This window comes from Apodemus sylvaticus, chromosome 22 (assembly GCF_947179515.1).
Source record: "Apodemus sylvaticus chromosome 22, mApoSyl1.1, whole genome shotgun sequence".
NCBI lineage: Eukaryota > Metazoa > Chordata > Mammalia > Rodentia > Muridae > Apodemus > Apodemus sylvaticus.
Window position 1 is genome coordinate 5,299,624 of NC_067493.1, and position 19,545 is coordinate 5,319,168.

At 39.9% G+C, this 19,545-nt stretch overlaps 1 pseudogene; it reads left to right on the plus strand.

Annotated features, from left to right (window-relative positions):
- Positions 1-1,100: 1,100 nt before the first annotated feature.
- LOC127672899 (zinc finger protein 431-like) overlaps positions 1,101-19,545 on the plus strand; it is a 46,611-nt pseudogene continuing 28,166 nt past the window's right edge.

The following is a 19,545-nucleotide window of genomic DNA, read 5'->3' on the forward strand; positions in this document are numbered from 1 at the left end:
TGCTTGTAATATAAGCATATTTTTGTGCGTTTTTTCCTCCACCTTCTTAGTGTTGAAATTTGGCCAAATATATAGACTATATTCTATTTCTCAGAATGGCATATATTCATGGCATCAATATTATCTGAGGATTCAGGTTCATTAGGTTTCACATGAATGCTTTTCTTTCTCAGTCTTGTGTTTGTTCTCAAATGTTTGAATAAATGGAAATATTTTGCCTGTGTGCATGAATATGAATACCATCTTTGTCTCATCTTTAGTGTTCTCAGAGGATAGCCTTGGAACTCCTGATCTTGAAGTAATGAATAGCTGTTGGTCCCCCATGTGTTTACGAGGAGTTTTCCACCATTATGTGGAAGACCAGCAGGTGCTTTCCAATGCTGAGCTCTCTCTCCTACCCTAAGTTGCTTATATATGATCAACATTTATATTACTATTGTTTTCATCTGTCCATTGTAACAACTTAAGCATGTATTCTCTTTTAGTAAAATTTTATTAATGTTATAGTTTAAACTGTTACACTTCCTGTTTCTGCCAGATGAATTCAGATGTGCAGTGGATGTATAATTCTTTACAGGAACTTTAGTAAAGAACTGTGATTTCTATATCACTTTTATTTCCTTGGTTGATTTTTGTATGGATTGAGGGTTTTAAAATATAACTTAGTCTCCTAGAACACATTACAAAGGTCATGCCAGTGTCAAGTTATTAGACATACACCTGCCTGTGCCTCTGTGATTAAAGACATGAGCAAATACACCCAGCTTGCCCATCATGTTTGTAGTTAGTAATTGTTCATACAATTTTTCAGGTGTGTTCTCAGTACTGTGGATCTTTTTCCCCTCCATCTCCCTCTCAGTTGTCATTTCTCTGGCGAGGCTGTATCCTATTCAAAGTGTTCAAAAGTGACAGAGGTGTATCTTATAATTAAAGCTCCTTCTACACAGACACAGTGATTATAAATTCTGAGTCAGAAAATAAGCAGAACAAGCACGAAAATTATGTGAATATATATTTGAGAAAGCATATATTTATTTTCCGGTGATGTTAGTATCATGCTTTGTGTTGTACATGTATGGGATATTTAGGATGCCGTGACTTTTGATGATGTGCATGTGAAATTCACTGAGGAGGAGTGGAATTTGCTGGATCCTTCCCAGAAGAGTCTCTACAAAAATGTGATGTTGGAAACCTACCTGAACCTCAAAGCTATAGGTAAGACTGTTATATTTTTTTTCTGAAGGAAACAAATGTTTCTTGCTTGTTGATGATCTTCTATTATTTTAATTGTATGAAAATTGAGCAGAATAATTCAGTTTCACTGAATTTTCACTGTAACTTTCACGGTGCTGTTAAAATTCACAGTACCTTCAATTTTGGCTATTTTCAAATATATCATTCATTTTCTGGTACTGTGTTTTAGGCTATAATTGGGAAGAGCATCATCTTGAAGAACATTGTCAAAATAATAGAAGTCATGAAAGGTAATTTTCATGTGTAAGCTGATACAAAATTGTCTCTGAGAAATTTTTAATATTTTATGGAATCTCCAACAAAAAGCAAGAGTGTAATATAACAGTCATTTAAGTGTAGATATGATTATAATATTCTTACAAAACCATGTACCTCAAGATCTGGTATCTGATTTGGGTATCCATTTGATAGGTAGCTCAATTAGACCTGTGCTGTGGATCTGCCAATCTGTATAGTCTCATAGTATTTAGAAATTGCACATTGAATAGTGATAAATTTATATCCAAAACATTCTAATAAGCAAATAGTCCATAGAAAATTTGGTGATACTAATATTATTTTAGTAATATGGTTCAGTTTGGTGAGAGGGCATTTTATGAGAATCAAGAATATTGTTGTGGAGAAACATTAGTCCATAATGCACATGTTATGAGAAACAAAAATTCAAACAGTGTGAATGCAATGCGTAAACCTTTCATTTATCATTCTTTTTATTAGGTATATCATGTGTCACAATGGATAATGATCATGTGAGCTTTGGGATATGGAAAGAAGAAGCAAAAAAATTTTGTTTTAAAACAAGAAGATATGTTGTATTCTGCCTTCGAAAGAAATTAGGAATATGAAAGACATTTGTAATTAGTTGGGATTTAGCTTTACAGGGAATATCCCAAAACTCATAGTGTAAAAAAATCTTTATGGGTACTAGGAATTTGGAAATTCTTCTGTGTGTCCTGGTTCCCAGTCACATGTGTTGTAATTCACACTAGAGGAAAAATATGAATACAATCAGTGTTATGCAGATCATAGTTTTTCTAACTTTATTCAGATAGCTAAAATACATCATGTAAAAAGAGGGTATTATAAATATGAGCTATGTAATAACCATCACAGGTGTCTTGAACAACTCTTGATGAGGGAGAAAAACATGAATATATAAATTGCTAAAACCTTAAGATCTGATGCTTCTTTACCATTAGACAAATTGTAAACATAATTTATATTAATTACAAGATTGATCAGAATAATGAATGTGGTAAAGATTTCACATGTGCTAATTATCGTTGCAGGCATATAAGAAGATATACTGGAGTGAAACCCTATCAGTGTAATATATGTGGTAAAGCTTTTACAAGATCAAGTCATCTCCAGTATCATAAAAGAACACATACTGGAGAGAAACCTCATGAATGTAATCAATGTGGTAAAGCCTTTGCAAGACCCATTTATCTCCAAAAGCATAAAATGACACATACTAGAGAGAAACCTTATGAATGCGATCAATGTGGTAAAGCCTTTGCACAGCGCAGTAATCTCCAATATCATAAAAGAACGCATACTGGAGAGAAACCTTATGAATGCGATCAATGTGGTAAAGCCTTTGCACAGCGCAGTCATCTCCAAAATCATAAAAGAACACATACTGGAGAGAAACCTTATGAATGCAATCAATGTGGTAAAGCCTTTACAAGACCCAATAATCTCCAAATACATAAAAGAACACATACTGGAGAGAAACCTTATGAATGTATTCAATGTGATAAAGCCTTTGCAAGACCCAGTGATCTCCAAATACATAAAAGAACACATACTGGAGAGAAACCTTATGAGTGCAATCAATGTGGTAAAGCCTTTGCACAGCTCATTCATCTCCAAATTCATAAAAGAACACATACCGGAGAGAAACCATATGAATGTAATCAATGTGGTAAAGCCTTTGCACAGTGCAGTTCTCTCCAATATCATAAAAGAACACATACCGGAGAGAAACCTTATGAATGTAAACAATGTGGTAAAGCCTTTGCAAGACCCAGTCATCTCCAGTATCATAAAAGAACACACACTGGACAGAAAACGTATTAATGTAATCAATGTGGTAAAGTGTTTTCACTAGGGATTAGTCTCCAAATTCTGTGTGCTGGAGAGAAACATAATGAAAATGATCATGAATTAAGTGGGAATTAGGAGGGTATCATAGTAGAATATGATAGACATGGGTGCTTGGGATTATTTCTACTCTGGAGGTTTTTTTTTTTTTTTTTTATGTTTTTGCAAAATAGGTTGCTGCCCTCGTCTGAAGAGTTTCTTTGAGGTTAAGGTAAAGATGTTTACATTAATTGTATTGACAAAGTGAGTCATGGAAATCACTACATAGAATTTGGCATGAAAATTTTTAACAAACATAGAAACTAAGAAAGGAAAAATAAAAAAAAAAAAAAAAAGAAAGTTTTAAAATACAAGGCATCACCAGGAAGTTGAATGATGTTTAATCTTGTGATCAAGGATATTCAATGGCATTAAACAATGGTTCTACTAGGACAAGATTACATTCAGCTAAACATATGGATTTGCAGTTGTATGAAAGTGAACTGTATCATGTTAGGAATTATTATTACCTGGTTACTGTTTTGATGTAGACACATGAAGATACAAGTATGTGTCAAATTGCTAAGGGATATATTTGGAAACTGGGTTCTGAATTTAAAATATAAGCAGAAAGACTTAGTTCTTGTCATGGTGTTACATGCTTTTTAACCCACCATTCACGACACAGAGTCATGCAGATCTTTGAGATCAAGGTAGATATCTAAGCAAGTTCCAGGAAAGCCAAGATTAGGCAGTGATATATTTGAAATATTGAAAGCTGCTGATAATGGAATAGAAGGAGCCATGTTCCAGCCCCAGTAAGCACCAGAACTCCGAGAATTTTATCATGAAGTGGTGTTGAATATTGTCAGAGAATTTTACATTACCTCATGAGATGATCAATTCTTGGTTTTTCTTACACTTTAATCCCATTTTGTTGAACCATCACTGTTTCTAGAATGAAGCCTTCCTCATTGTTAATGGTGGACGATCTTTTTATGTGTTTTATATTTTATTTTATGTGTTTTATCTTTTAAGTATTTTTGAATCTGTGGTTTTAGGGATAATTGGTCTGTAATTCTCTTTTTATCACTCAGTTTTTCCTGACTGGATATATGAGTAATCAGGGGTTCAGAAAATAAATTGACTAATATTTGTTTTGTTTCTATATTGTTGAATACACTGAATTCTTGTTAAATCCTCTTTGAAAGTCCGGTAAGACTCTACCCTAAAACTCATAGATGTGGGCTCATATTGGGGACATATTTTTAATGAATTCTGTTTTTTTCCTGTTTATGTCAGTTTAAGTTTTTTTTTCTCTAGTCTAATTTTGGGATGTGGAATCTATTGAGGAAGTTTGCTATTTCTATTAGAATTTCCAAGTTGGTGGAGTGCACCCTTTTTAAACTGTGTCTTTATGACTCTCTGGATTTCTTCATTACCTGTTATTTAATCCCCCATTTCATTTTAGATTTCATTAATTTGTATATCCTTCATCTTTTAATAGGGGTTTGTTTATCTTGTCTAATAAAAGGATCAAAAGACCAACTCCATGTTTTATTAATTCTTTCTATTGTTCTCTTTCTATTTTATCCATTTCCTCCCCCAACTTGAAAATTTCTTGATGTCTCCTCCTCATTTTCTTTGCTCCCTCACATCTTTTTGTTGTAACCTTTAAAACATGCTGTTAAATTGCCTGCATGAGAGTTCTCCAATTTTTTCATGTAGGCATTTTTTGCTGTGAACTTTCTTTTAGCTCCACTTTCATTTTCTTTGTGTTCCATGAGATTGTGCATGTTGCATATTCATTTCCAATGAACTCTAGAAAGTCTCTGATTTCTTCCCTTTTTTCTGTGTAGACCCATTTTCTCTCAAACATAGTTTGTAGTCAGTTAGCTGTCCTCCCTCATCTCTTACAACACTGAGACATCAACAGGTTTTTGGCCCAGATCATATATTTTGTCTCATCAGAGAGTGTGGGGACTCCTGGGTCTGGTGCAATCAAGGACATGAGGAACCCAATTTCTAGGGCCCACCCACTGGGCTTTCTTGTTGCTCTCTGGGGTGCAATTTAGTCCTTCCCCATCAGATCGGTCCTCTCCTTACAAATGGCCCCATGGGTATGAGAGGTAACAATAGCACACCAGCCATTTGTGTCTTGTCTTTTCTCAGCTCTAATGACATTTCAGAGCTGCCAGTTCAGCTTTCAGGGCTGACATTCCTGCCAGGTGTGGTCCTCCACATGTGATCTCGGTATTTGACACCACCACTGCCCCAGCACACTCCTGTCCATCCTGAATGAGGCAGTTGCCATTGGTGAACCCTGTTACCCCTACTTCTATTTGAGCAGTCATACAGAGGCCCATCCAGCAAGGTCAGGGTCCAACAGCAGGACAGCTGAGTGGATACTTTGGGGAGATTCAAGAAGGGTCACTGGTAATGAGTCCTTCTGGTATCATTTTTACCCAGAAGCCATTGTGACTGAGGTTTAAATGGAGTGGTTATTAGCTTGTGCCAATTGGTTACACATTGGACATTGGCTAATGCCAGGACCCCTGGTCTGAGTATGCAGTCCACAGGTTAACAAAGGTCACCTGAAGTTGGCAGAGTAAGGCATTTTTCTTTGCAGAGGCTTAAATAGCCTCAATTTTAAGGCATCTAAGAGGTCCTCCATTTTTGTTTTCTTCAGGGTCCTCCATGGATCAGACTCACCAGAAGCCTGGAAGCAGTTGGCATGCAGTGCAGTTTTCTGGGTCTGTTACATGGGGCAGATGGCAAAAAGGAAAGAAACTGGAGCAGGTTCGGGTACCTGGGACAGTGAACTCAAGATCTAAAGATCCATGTTAAACTGCACACTGGGCAACAAGTCAGATTGTGTGGGGACCAAAGTTCACACAGTGTTTTAGAATCTGCCTTAAGCAACAACACGGGCCAGGAGTGGTGGCTCATGTTTTTAACTCAGCTGTTCGGAGTCTGAGGCAGGTGGATCTCTGTGAGTTTCAGGCCAGCCTGGTCTACATAGTGAGTTCTAGGAAAGCCAGAGTTCCAGAGTGAGACCGAGTCTTAAAAAACAAAACAAGCAAGCAAAAAAATATTCAAATTGGTTAAACCATAGCAATAACAAAAACACCACCGGACCCGAGGCCTTTCCCAGGGCGTCCAAAGCTGCAGATCCAAAGTGTGGCTTGAAGTCCGCGCTTCCAGCCTCTAGGAAGGAGATGGTGACAGAAAGCAGATTAAATACGGCAGTGTGTTAAGTAAACACCAAGACATGCTTTGGATATTTGAAATGAGTCTCTTTGTCTACCCGTTTAATAAATCATTTTATTTATTTTATTTTATTTTATTTTATTTTATTTTATTTTATTTTATTTTATTTTATTTTGTTTTTTGAGACAGGGCTTCTCCGTGTAGCCCTGGCTGCCCTGCCCTGGAACTCACTCTGTAAACCAGGCTGGTCTCAAACTCAGAAAACTGCCTGCCTCTGCCTCCCAAGTGCTGGAATTAAAGGCATTCACTACAACTGCCCAGAGTCACAGTAGCTGGTAAAACAGCAACCATGCTGCAAACCACACTTCCCAGAAGCCCTCCGGCTCAGAGGAACATGCCTGCATCTCTCCCCTCCCCACCACCCGCCCAGCCATTAGGGGTTCAAAGACTACAATTTCTAGCATGGATCAATATAAGGACCACAACACCCATCATGACCACCGCAGTGAGAGGTAAGTAAGGCCTTCCTCTTGTCCTGCCTCTCCCCGCCACTCGCAGCCAATGGGAAGGCTCTGTACTACGGGGTGAGGCACTGTGGGCAAGTCGAGAGTCTGGGGAAGCAGATAGCCTTATGTGCAGTGTCTGCTGAGTCTGATAGATTTGCTGCAGTGCACAAGGTTTTTTTTAGGCTGTGCCCAGTGCAGATAGCCTTATGTAAAACTGTGCCACAGTCTTTGAGGGGTGTGTGTGTGTGTGTGTGTGTGTGTGTGTGTGTGTGTGTGTTTTGTGACAGGTTTTCTCTGTATACCCCTGGCTTTCCTGGAACTCACTTTGTAGACCAGCCTGGCCTATAACTCAGTTTATCACTCTCTCTGCCACCCAAGTGCTAGGATTACAGGTATGCACCACCGCTGCGTGGCTAAAACTCTTTTTAGTAAAAATACATCCTTAATGTTAATAGCCTGGGTCATCCACTGGATCATCCATTCCTGGGTCACACTGATAACTCCAATGCACCTTGAGCAGTGGGCTTTGCAAGCTGTTCACCGTGATTATGGGAAGAAGACAAGTTCTTGAGGAAAGCTCAGGCAAGGTGTGAAGTAAGGTCCTGGTAAGTGCAGTGTCCTGGCTCACAGAGAGGAGGAACAGGCAGCTGACCAGCCTGTCTTGGAATGTTGAGTCCTCCCCCAAGACTGGGTGAGGTGAGATTCATCTTGGAATCTTATTTCAAATGCTAATGGAGTGAAGACCACGCCTGAGATCTTGGAAATGTCTGGCCCTAGACCTGAAGCACACTTTATCCTGAGGATGGCTAAGACTCACTGGCCAATTCAGGGTGCCAGGCAGACCTGCCATCCAGACAAAGAGACGAGATCTCCCAGATGTGTTTCTGTGTGTTCACTGTAGCATTGCAGCTTGAATTGTTCTCTGTGTCCTGCTCTGAGCTCTGCTGTTGGGTGCTATGAGGGGACCTCAGGGAAATTCTGAAATCAAGACATGGTGAGCACAGGATATCTGCCCACAATGGGGAGGAACTTGTGACTGAGATGTATGCAGTGGGGTGGTGGGTCCTCTATGGGCTTGAAGGGGAAGCATCAGCCAGATGTGACTTCCTGTGAGGTTTCTAGTCTTGCTTCTTGCTAGTTCAGGCCATGACCTCTTAATATCTTCAGAATCATGGTTGATTGTAGTTCTGTCCAAAACATCTGGACTAGTTGCTTTCTTGTAGAAGCGAGGGTGCTTTCTGTGACTATGCAGCAACTGTGTCAAAACCTTTTTGTCTTTTTTAATATACATTAAGAAGGCAGGAATAGGCCTGGAGAGATGTCTCAGAGGTTAAGAGCTCTAGCTGTTCCTACACAGGTCATGAGTTCAATTCTTACCAACCATATGGCAGCTCATAACTGTATGTAATGGGGTCTGGTGCCCTCTTCTGGCCGCAGGAATACATGCAGGGAGAACTTTGTTTAAGTAATGAATTAAATCTTAAAAAATAAAATGGATATGAATCTAATAGTTCTGATTTCATACATTTCGAGTTTTTGTTTTGTTTAGTTTGTTATTTTTTTCTGCTGTAGTTTTTTTATATGTCCTGAAATTATATTTTAAGTCTTTTGATTTTTATGTGGCAAAGGGACTCTTTCCCAATCTGTTTGGCATTTTTGATGGTTCTTGCATATTAACAGGCAGCTTTTTTAATTGAAGAAAGTTTCATTTATGATTTCAGTGGAAAAATTTTTCTATACAATTATGTTGATTGATCTTCTTCTTCTTCTTCTTCTTCTTCTTCTTCTTCTTCTTCTTCTTCTTCTTCTTCTCCTTCTCCTTCTTCTCCTCCTTCTCCTCCTCCTCCTCCTCCTCCTCCTCCTCCTCCTCCTCCTCCTCCTCCTCCTCCTCCTCCTCCTCCTAATCCTCCTAATCCTCATCCTTATCCTCATCCTTCTCTACTGCACCTGCTCTTCCTTCTCCTCCGCTGCTCCTGCTCTTCCTCCTCCTCCTTTTTCTCCTTCGTATTCTCCTACTTCTCTTTCCCTAATATGTCTTGTGAAACTAAAATAAACTATATGATGCAAAAGAGGTTGTATCGGGCAAGGAAGTGTACTAAGAATGTGAGGATTGTGACTTATTTTCCAAGCTAATACTCCTTTTATTTCTATGCTGATTACTTAGGCATCTGCATTTGTGGTGATTATTCGTCTAAGTAAAGTTTCTCAGTTTGTTTAGTATGGGTGGGAGGTTATCCTTGGGTTATGGTTTGCTGTCTAGAATTTCAGAGAGTGTTGGCTGAGTGTTGCCCATTTTACTACTCTGCTTGTTGGGTATGTTCAAGATGGAATGCTGGCCAATGTTGAAAGCTAGGATAGGAGGTTGGCAGGAAGACATAATCTTAGCAATGCACATGAAGATGTAGTGAGAAGAGAGGTGAAGCGGCCAACATTTCAATATTCCAGAGCTACAGTCATCTGAACGGGCCTCAGTTGAAGGTGTGCTTTTGTTATAATGGCTGGTTGCTCTATCTGTGTGAGATAGTGTTGATGATTAATGTGGGAAGGCTCTTCCAGTGAGGGTGACAATATTCATAAACAAGTGGGTCTGGGTTGCATGAGAGAGCTACCTGAGCATGGGACACTGATCAAGCCAGAGAGCAAGCCAAGAGACAATGATTGTCCATGGTTTTACCTTCAGTTTATAGCTTCAGTTTCTACTCTAAGCTCCAAAATTGATGAACTGCTGTCTGACAGAACCATTCACAACAACTGTTTATTTCCTGAGATTCTTTTGTTCAGAGGATTCCAAGAAAGCAGCAGAGTAACAAGTTAGAACAACAAAAACAATCACAAAAGCATTATTAACATGTGATTTTGCTGCTGGACAGAATCTAGGATCAATTTTGACAGATTGTGGAAATTATCAGAAATTGAGGAGGCAAAGGTCATAGAAAGCTGTTCTTGGTTCTGTTGTTCTCATATGACTTGGGAGATTGGAGTATTGACAGTATGCAGCCAGAGGAAATTGAGATCATGGCATTTCAGATGAGAATAGACACAGAAACCTTTATTGAGAGGTCATTGTGTGATATTTTGGCTAAAAATCTTTTCTCCTTGGCTTACACCCTGAAATATTGAGTGGGGTTAATTTTAAAAATAATGGGCTGACTTCTATATATTCATTCTGATAATATGTATTTGTTCATTTCCCCCACTTAATTATCATTTATTTATTTAATTTAAATTCCAATTTCTACAATCACTCCATTCACCTTAAACAATCATTCATCCCTCACTCCTCCAAGGAGGGTGGCGTCCACTTGAAAATTCACCAAGCATAGAATTTCAAGTCTGAATTGTTAGGCACATCCTCTACTACTGAGTTCAGAGAAGGTAGTCAAGATAAGGGAACAGTTTGGACAACCAGATAACAGCATAAGGGGCATCTCCCTCTCCAGTTTTTTGTGGGACCCATGTGAAGACTGTGCAGCACATGTATTGCATATATGGTGTGGGTCTCAGTCCATCCTGTGGACTCTTTGGTTGGTGGCTCAGTCTTGTAATGTCCAGTTTAGATGATTCTGAGGGTCTTTGTATGAACTTCCTGTTCCTTCAGTGGCCTTCAACCCTCTCCTCAAAGGCACCCTGAGCCCTGTCCAATGTTAGGCTGTGGGTCTCTGCATCAGTTATAGTCTGGATCTGGATTCAGACTCTCAGAGGCCAATGATGCTAAGCTACTGACTGCAAATATAACACAGCATCCTCAGTAAAGACAGGGTTTCTTGCTTGCCCATGGGATGGATCTCAAATTGGGCAGGGGATCATTAATGCCTCAGATAAGGAACTCAGAGACTGAGTTCCCTCAGTCTCTGCTCCATCATTTTGCCTAAATTTCTTGTAGTCAGTACAGATTTTAGGTGGAAATGGCAAAGAAAGGCACTATCTCAGATTAAAAGGTTGAAAAAATAATTTCCAAACAAATGGTCCCACAAAACAAGCTTGACTTGACGTTGTGATATTGAATAAAATTGACTATCAACTAAAAGTTATCAAAAAACGATAAGGAAGGACACTACACACTCGCCAATGGAAAAATCCACTCTCAGTTATGTCCATCCATGTACTCTCAGTTATGAACATCTATGCTCCAAATGCAAGGAAACCAGCATTCATAAAAGAAAATTTACTAAAGCTCAAAGCACGCATTGCACCTCACACTATAAGTGGGAGACTTCAACAATCCAGTCTTAGAAATGAAAAGATCATGGAAACCGAAACTAAATAGAGACAAAAGGAAACTAACAGAACTTATGAACCAAATGTATCTATCAGAAATTTATAGAATAGTTCATCCTAAGGCAAAAGAATTTACCGTATTCTCAGCACCTCATGGTTCCTTCTCTAATTTTGACCACATAATCAATCACAACACAGACCTCAACAGATACAAGAAGGTTGAAGATAACCCCATGCATCTTATCACATTACCAAAGACTTAGGCTGGGTTTGAAAAAACAGAAAGCCCACACAAACATGGAAACTGAACAACACCCTACTCAATGATAACTTGGTCAAGGAAAAAATAAGTAAAAAAAAAAAAAAAAATTAAAGACTTTTTAGACTTTAATGTAAATGAAGGCACAACATACCCAAACCTCTGGCACACAATGAAAACTGTGCTAAGGAGACTCATAGCTCTGAATATGTGTAATTCCCACAAAACCTGTGGAGATTATAGGACACTATTACACTAATATCTTTTCATTCACACTGAGCAGTAAGGCCCAGCCTTAGAGGAGGTGTATTGAAGGTGTCTTGAAGGCACAGTGCAGCAGAGGTAGGATTCGGTCTTCAAATGAAGTCTTAATTACAGATGATATGCCACATCTCATCTGCAGAAGACAGTGCTCTAAACAGCAACAAATATCAAATACCAAAGACTCTGAGTAAAAGGAATATAAGCCTTAACGATGAGGAAACTATGGAGAACAGAAACAAATAAGTTATTAAGGATATAACTTATCCTTATATAGAGGAAATGAAATTCAAAACGTAATAGGAACAATTGACATTTCTAAAAGATAAACATGTTTTTAAAAAGACAGATTTGTATACATACTTTTAAATAGAGCAGACGTTCGCTGGTAGAGGGAATGACATTAAGAAGATAGGTTTTGGGAAATGTTAGTGTAGACAATCACAGCACAGCCAATGATTTGTGTCTCAAATGTCTGTGCTGACATAACTATATCAGTGAGCATTTCACATATCTCTGCAGGAGAATCCCCTCATTTGTAATTCAGTTTTCACTTTTTCAAGATAACCTGTTGTGTTTTCCTTCACATACATGAATTAATACAAGAAGGAAATTAGAAAATAATTCACTCTCCTTGTATCAGGTCTTTCTTCATAATTGTGTCCCCTGCCACTGACCCCCTTAAATTTGATCTGCGATGTAGCTGTTGCCTCTCATATTTCACTGTGTGTTGTCCACACTGACCCGTTACTCACGGCAGAAGCCATGCCTCACGTGCAAATCCACTTCCTGTTGCTGCAATGGACAATTCACTACATGATTCCAATGGGGAATTGTAAAACTCCGTGGTGGTGCAGCCTTTAAACGGAAGTATTGCAGTATTTTAATCAAGAGGAAAACATGATCATTTTCTGGGGGTAAACAAACTGGCAGCAAACTGACCTGAGTCGCCATAGCTTGTCTTGGAAACTGTTTTCTAAAAGGCTGAAGACACAGCTGTCTTAGAATTAATACGCCTTCCCAGGGAGAAATCACTCTACACACAATTAAAGATTACTTAAAGATCTCTTTAGTGACAGCATGAATTCAGCTCTGGCTATTGCTTTTAGTTTCAGGCCCCATGCTATATTTTGGAATAATTAAATAGGGACAGGAGAATGCAAGTCTAGCCAATTAGGTAGATGGGAGATTCATATTTATATTTTTATATTCATTTTTTGCATTTTATATATTTTTTTATTTTCTTTATATTGCTTATATTATTTTGATTGGTTGATTTTGTTGTTTTTACTGTTTTACTTATTGATTTTATTATTATTTTTTGTCAGAAAAGTTCACGATGTCCTTGATTTTGATAAGCGAACTTCATCTTGTGGACGACTGTATTTTACACATCTGTATTTTCCTGCAAGGAAATCGGCAGTCTTTTCCAGTTTCTATCTGTGATAAACAAAATGGCGATGAAATCAGAGAAGCGTGGGCAGGGCTTAAGACAGCTGGCCTTTACTATGGGCGGGGCGTGACTGGTGGTTACTCTCCGCGTGGGCGTGGCCCATATGACAGAGGGAGGTGGACAGGGCGGGAGTGACTGAAGGGGGGTGTGCAGGGGAGAGCTGGGCAGAGCTTAGCATGACTGACCCTTAGTATGGGCGTGTGTGGGTGGTGCCTGGTTGACTGATGTGATGAGTGTAGGTGGGGCTAAGCTTGACTGGCTGTTACTGTGGGCGTGGGCGAGGCCTGGGTGACTGAGAGGGAGGTGTGTGGGCGGGGCTGAGCAACAGTTTACACTAAAGATGTCTGTGTGGATGAAACGTGGTCATCTCAGGAGACATAAAATAAAACAAACTGTGAGTTCTGATGCGCAAAGGCGAAGCAGGAAATAAGAATCTGAATCCCGGAATCGAAGATATAAAATGAATTTGCAGCTGCAGTGAACTGTGTGATGTCACACGTCACCATTACATCATAATTTATTCCAACTAGATTCACGTTTTAAAGTTGCGTGTATGCAAATCGGCCGGGCTTGCTGTTTCTGAGGCTGAGGTTTATGCAAATGAGGCGGGAGAGCCCAGCCCCTCATGAATATGCTAATCGTGATGGCTGTCGCCTGGGAGAGCCCAGATGGAAATGATTTATTTCATTGGATTTAAATTTATGCAAATGAGCTCGATGGTTTCCCAGGACTCAGTTATGCAAAGGATGTGGGTGAGCCACGACTTTTCATGAATATGCTAATGTGCAGTGCTCAGCACAGGGGAAGCTCCATAGAAACGGTTTATGCATTTCTATTCAAATCTATGCAAATCAGTCTGCTTCACATCTGAGCAAGAGCACTGTGCAAACCAGGCAGGCGAGCCCCGCCCCCTCATGAATATGCTAACCACACACTGCCTCCTCCCACCCTCTCTAACCTCGCTTTATTATTACATGCCTATTGTTTTCATGTAGATCCGAGGAGGAGCACGCATATATGACATCGACATTTTAATCCCAGGACAGGAGAGTCCAGTAGACTTCAGGTTCAGGTCATCCTGATCCAGAACAGGTTTTGGGAAAAGACAAGCTCAGCCGCAGGCCAAGGGTTCCATTAATGCTGGGGTTCAGGAGACAGAGCTGTGCAGCTCTTGGAGTTCAAGGTTCATAGACAAAGTAAGGTCCAGGACTGCTAAGCATAGGCCAGGAAGCTGTTGAATCATAGAAAATAAAATTAATAAAATTTGAAAACACAGTGAGTAAAATTAGGGTGGTGAAGCTCTTGCACAATTGTGCAGTTTTCTTCATTATTTAAGTACAGAGAAACCTTGTGAATGCTTTTAGAATGGTGAAGCTTTGCACACCTCTGTAGTGTTTATCATTATGAAATTACGCATGCTGGAGAGAAATTGTATGATTTACAGCAATGTGACTAAGCCTTTGTGTTATGAGGTCCACTGAGCTCCAACACAACTCAAACATCAGGAAAATGCAAATGAAAGAAATTATTTTAATCAAATAAGTACTGGTAAATCAGGGCCAGAAAAATATACTCCAATGCTTATCTGAAACATTCCACCACTTCTGACATTCAATACCAACATCATCCATGTCCTTGCACTTCATGGGGTCCCCAGATTCTATTTAGCCCTTCACAATGAGGGTTACAGACAAGTAGGATGCAGTTCAGACACCATCTGCAGGTCTGAGAGGAACACAGGAGTATCCCCACCCCAAGCACCCAACAAACTTTAATGTAAAGAAATTGTAAACAAAGAATTTGGGGATTTCATTTCTCAGTGCTCAGAAGTAACTTTACCCCCATTCCTGCCATTTCAGGCAAAGTCTGGCATCAGGTCTGAAACCCAAAGATCATGACTTTCAGAGCAATTACCTGTAGCAAAGTCATTAAATTAAGCTGCCTGGTGGGTTTGAGTACACTCAAGAACTCAAGGTAAATATAGTCCCATCTGTCTATTAGAGAGTCACCGATGTTATTATAACTATTCCTGGGACAGGGTAGATTTTCTGATTCAACAGAGTTAGATTCTCTGTGTGGTGGCAAAGATCCTCAAGGCCTGCCATGGTGATCTCATTGTCATAGAAATAGATCTTAGTGATATGGATGCATTGGTTAGAGGTTGACAGAAAGGCACTGAACTAGGAGTGCCTCTTCTTACAGCCTTCCAATTCCAAGGTCTTCAGGGTAGCTGCAGCTCCCTTAAGAATAAAATATGTGTTCCCAATACTTAACTGGGATATAACCACACACCGAGGATCAGGTGTGTGAACTGGTTGAGGTCTAGGACTGGAAGTAAGAGATTCAAATGTGACTGTGAGGGCTGGTAGTGAGTGATGAACAGGGTCTCCAAAAGAGGAACATCTAAGCCAAGACAAAGAGATGAGTTTTGTCATTGTTAGGGAATTGTGGGGCTGTTTTGTCCAGGTAGACAGACTTACATGGCCCGAGGTCAGGCTGCCCATATTAGGACAACATTCAGGATATTGCAATTGGACTCTTGTCACTCAAGTCACACACACTGCAAGTGTCATCACAGTGGACCAGTCCTCAATTTGGTGACTCCTTTCCTCACCACCAGTCACAAGCCATGATGGTGCACACATCAGGCCAACAGGAAGAACTAATGCAAGCAAGATCCAACAAAATATTTGAGGAGTCCCTGATCCCTGAATCAGCAGACAGATACCCTTTTAAAGTTACTTCTTCCCAACTTCTGATATTCAACACCAACATCATCCATGTCCTAGCACTTAATGAGGTCCCCAGATTCTATTTAGCCCTTCACAATGAGGGTTACATACAAGTAGGATGCAGTTCAGACACGATCTGCAGGTCTGAGAGGAACACAGGAGCATCCCCACCCCAAACACCCAACAAACTTTAATGTAAAGAAATTGTAAACAAAGATTTTGGGTTTTTTAAAAGAGTAATTTATTTTGAATACACTCTAGCAGTCTTCAGACACCCCAGAAGAGGGCATCCAATATTATTAGAGATGGTTGTAAGTCACCATGTGGTTGCTGGGAATTCATCTCAGGACATCTGGAAGAACAGTCAGTGCTCTTAACCACTAAGCCATAAATCCCACCTGAAGGATTTTCTTTAATGTAAAAGAAAAACTTACTCTAATCTGTATAAGCGCTCTTCATCCCTCCTCACATGAGCAATGTTTTCAAGTGGTGTCTTTGAATACAGACACTATTCCCACAGACTTCTAACAATCCTACTTACTTAGCTAACCCAAGCATATAAACAGGCAAAAGCTGTAAGGCGTTTGCTTTCCTCAAAAAGAAAAAGAGAACAAAACAAATGATGTTTTTCACTATCAATTAAAAAGTGTGCATAGTATCTTACCCATATTGAGGAATAGCTTGTTTCTCCTTTTTCTGAGAGCTGAAAATACATTTTTGAAAGGCAGGATGAGTAACTTCAAGCATAGAGGGGTATTTTCAGGGCATTGAGGAGTTCAAGCTGATCTCAGTTACAATGCAACTTAGAGGACATAACACCTTGTGATGAAAATGAAATAAAACAAAATAAATCCTGAATAAATACCTTGGTATTCTCCAATCCAGTCCTTAATGGATTGATTGAGATTACAATTTATTTGGTTTTGTTAATATGATTTTTTTCAGCTGTTTTCTGTCACTAGTGTGTTTTTCTTTTTTAGACAGGGTTTCCCTGTGTACACTGGCTGTCGTGGAACTCACTCTGTAGACCAGGATGGCCTCAAACTCATAAATCTGCCTGTCTCTGCCTCCTAAGTGCTGGAATACCAGTTGTGTGCTATCACTGCCCAGCTTCTTAATCTGTAGTCCCTGACAATTCTTCTACCTCAGTTTCAGGAAGGCTGAGTTTCCACATACCAGTAGGTTTAATGAATATACATTCTTTTTTTATTTGATATATTCTTTTTTTTTGTTAAATTCTTTTTTAATTTGTTTTTGTTTTTGTTCTTATTAGATATATTCTTTCTTTATATTTCAAATGATTTCCCCTTTCCTGGTTCCCCCTTCTCAGAGTCCTCTTCCCTCCATGTTCCCCAATCAACTCATCCCCACTCCCTGTCCTGGTATTCCCCTACACTGCTTCATTGAGCCTTTCGAGGACCAGGGGACTCTCCTTCTTTCTTCTTGGGCATCATTTGATATGTGAATAGTTTCATGGATATTCTAAGCTTCTGAGATAATATCTGATTATCAGTGAGTGCATTCCATGTGTTTTCTTTGTGATTGGGTCACCCCACTCAGGATGATATTCTCCAGTTCTACCCATGTGCCTAAGGATTTCATGAATTCATTGTTTTTAATAGATGAGTAGTATTCCATAGTGTAAATATACCACATAGTGTAAATATACCATTTGACATTAGGCTGGAGCACATGGAGAGAAGGGGAGGGGAATGGGGAGAGAGGGGGAGGGGAATGGGGAGAGAGGAGGAGGGGAATGGGGAGAGAGGGGGAGGGGAATGGGGAGAGAGGGAGAGAGGGTAAGGAAGCAAGAGCAGGAGAAGAGAATAAAGTGAGGAGCGGACACACAGCCCCTTTTAGACTGAGTTGCCACACCAGGCTGTTGTCAGGTCAATGTGGGACACAGCGTAGACAAAATGACAACAGCCCGGACCACAAGGCCTCTGAGAACTGAAGAAGGGCAGCCTGGGGCCTGGCTGTGTGGCAGCCAATGCAGAGTCTACACAGCACAGTGTAGTGAGTCTTCCTACGACTAATGTGAACAGGGACAGGGGAGCAGCATGGGTGTCATGAGGCACAGCCTGGCCAGACAGCGAGCTCTGCTTTTTGTTAGTACTCTATCTAGGGGAGAGAGCTCTGAACCTTGGTAGGTAGTGGCAACTGTATGCTTACCTAGCCCACAAAAAAGATGGGGAAGAGAAAGAAATGGGGACCAAACACTCGAAGAAAGCACAGAGATAACATGGGTGGGTTGGTGTCTCTATTTTTCCATTGAGGTTCGTGTCTGGATACAGGAAGTGGTCGCGTCAAGTTCCATACTCCCAATGTAGTGAGTCACAGCTAAGGTCATCCCCATTGATTCTTGAGCGCCTCCCTTGTCCCTGGCCAGGTATCATCCTGGAGATATCCACCACCACCTCACCCCTATCAGATGCAGATTTCCATTCATTTGCATGGCCATCTGGACATTTCCCCTGTCCTTTCCCACAACTGATCGCTACGCTCTTCCAAATTACCTCTCTCCATCTGCCTCCTATGTCTATGTTATTCTTTCTTCTAAGGGAGATTGACGCTTCCTTATTTGGGCCTCTATTTTTGTTTAGCTTATTTGTGTCTGTGGAGTCTAATGTGTTACCTGCATTTTCTGCTAATATCCACTTTCAAGTGGGTACATACCGTGCACATCTTTTTGAGACTGGGGTACCTCACTCAGGATGATATTCTTAACTTCCATTCATTTCCTTCAAAATTCATGATATCTTGTTTTTTAATCGCTGAATAGTATTCCAGTGTGTACTTGAACCACATTTTCCTTATCTATTTTTTATCTGAGGGACATCTAAGTTGTTTCCAGTTTCTAGCTATCATGAATAAAGCTGCTATGAACACAATTGAGCAAGGGTCTTTGTGCGATGCTGGAACATCTTTTGGGTATTTATCCAGGTGTTATATAGCTGGGTCTTGAGGTGGAACTATTCCCAGTTTTCTGAGGAAATGCTAAATTGATTTCCAAATTGGATGTAGATGTTTGCCTTCCCACCAGCAATGGAGCAATGTTCCCCTTGCTCCATATCCTCATCAGCATTTGCTGTCACTCGAGTTTATGATCTTAGGCATTCTAATGGGTATAAAATGAATCCTCAGAGTGTTTTGATTTGCATTTCCCTGATGACTAAGGAATTTAAATATTTCTTTAATTGATTCTGGGCATTCAAGATTCCTCAGGTGAGAATTCTCAGTTTAGTTCTGAAGCCCATTTTTATTTACTTGGGTTGTTTTCCATTTTGTTTTGTTTTGCTTTTTGAGGGTTTTTTTTTGTTTGTTTTGTTTTGTTTTGTGGTGGATAACTTGGTTTGTCAGTGTCTAAATTCATGAGTTCTTTGTAAATTTTTAATATTAGCCCTCTGACAAGTTTAGGTTTGCTGAAGAACCTTTCCCAATCTGTGGGCTACCGGTTTGTCCTATTGATAGTATCCTTTGCCTTAAAAAAAACCTTTCAGTTTCACGAGGTCCCATTTATCAATTGCTAATCTTAGAGCCTAAGTCATTGGTGGACTCTTCAGGAAC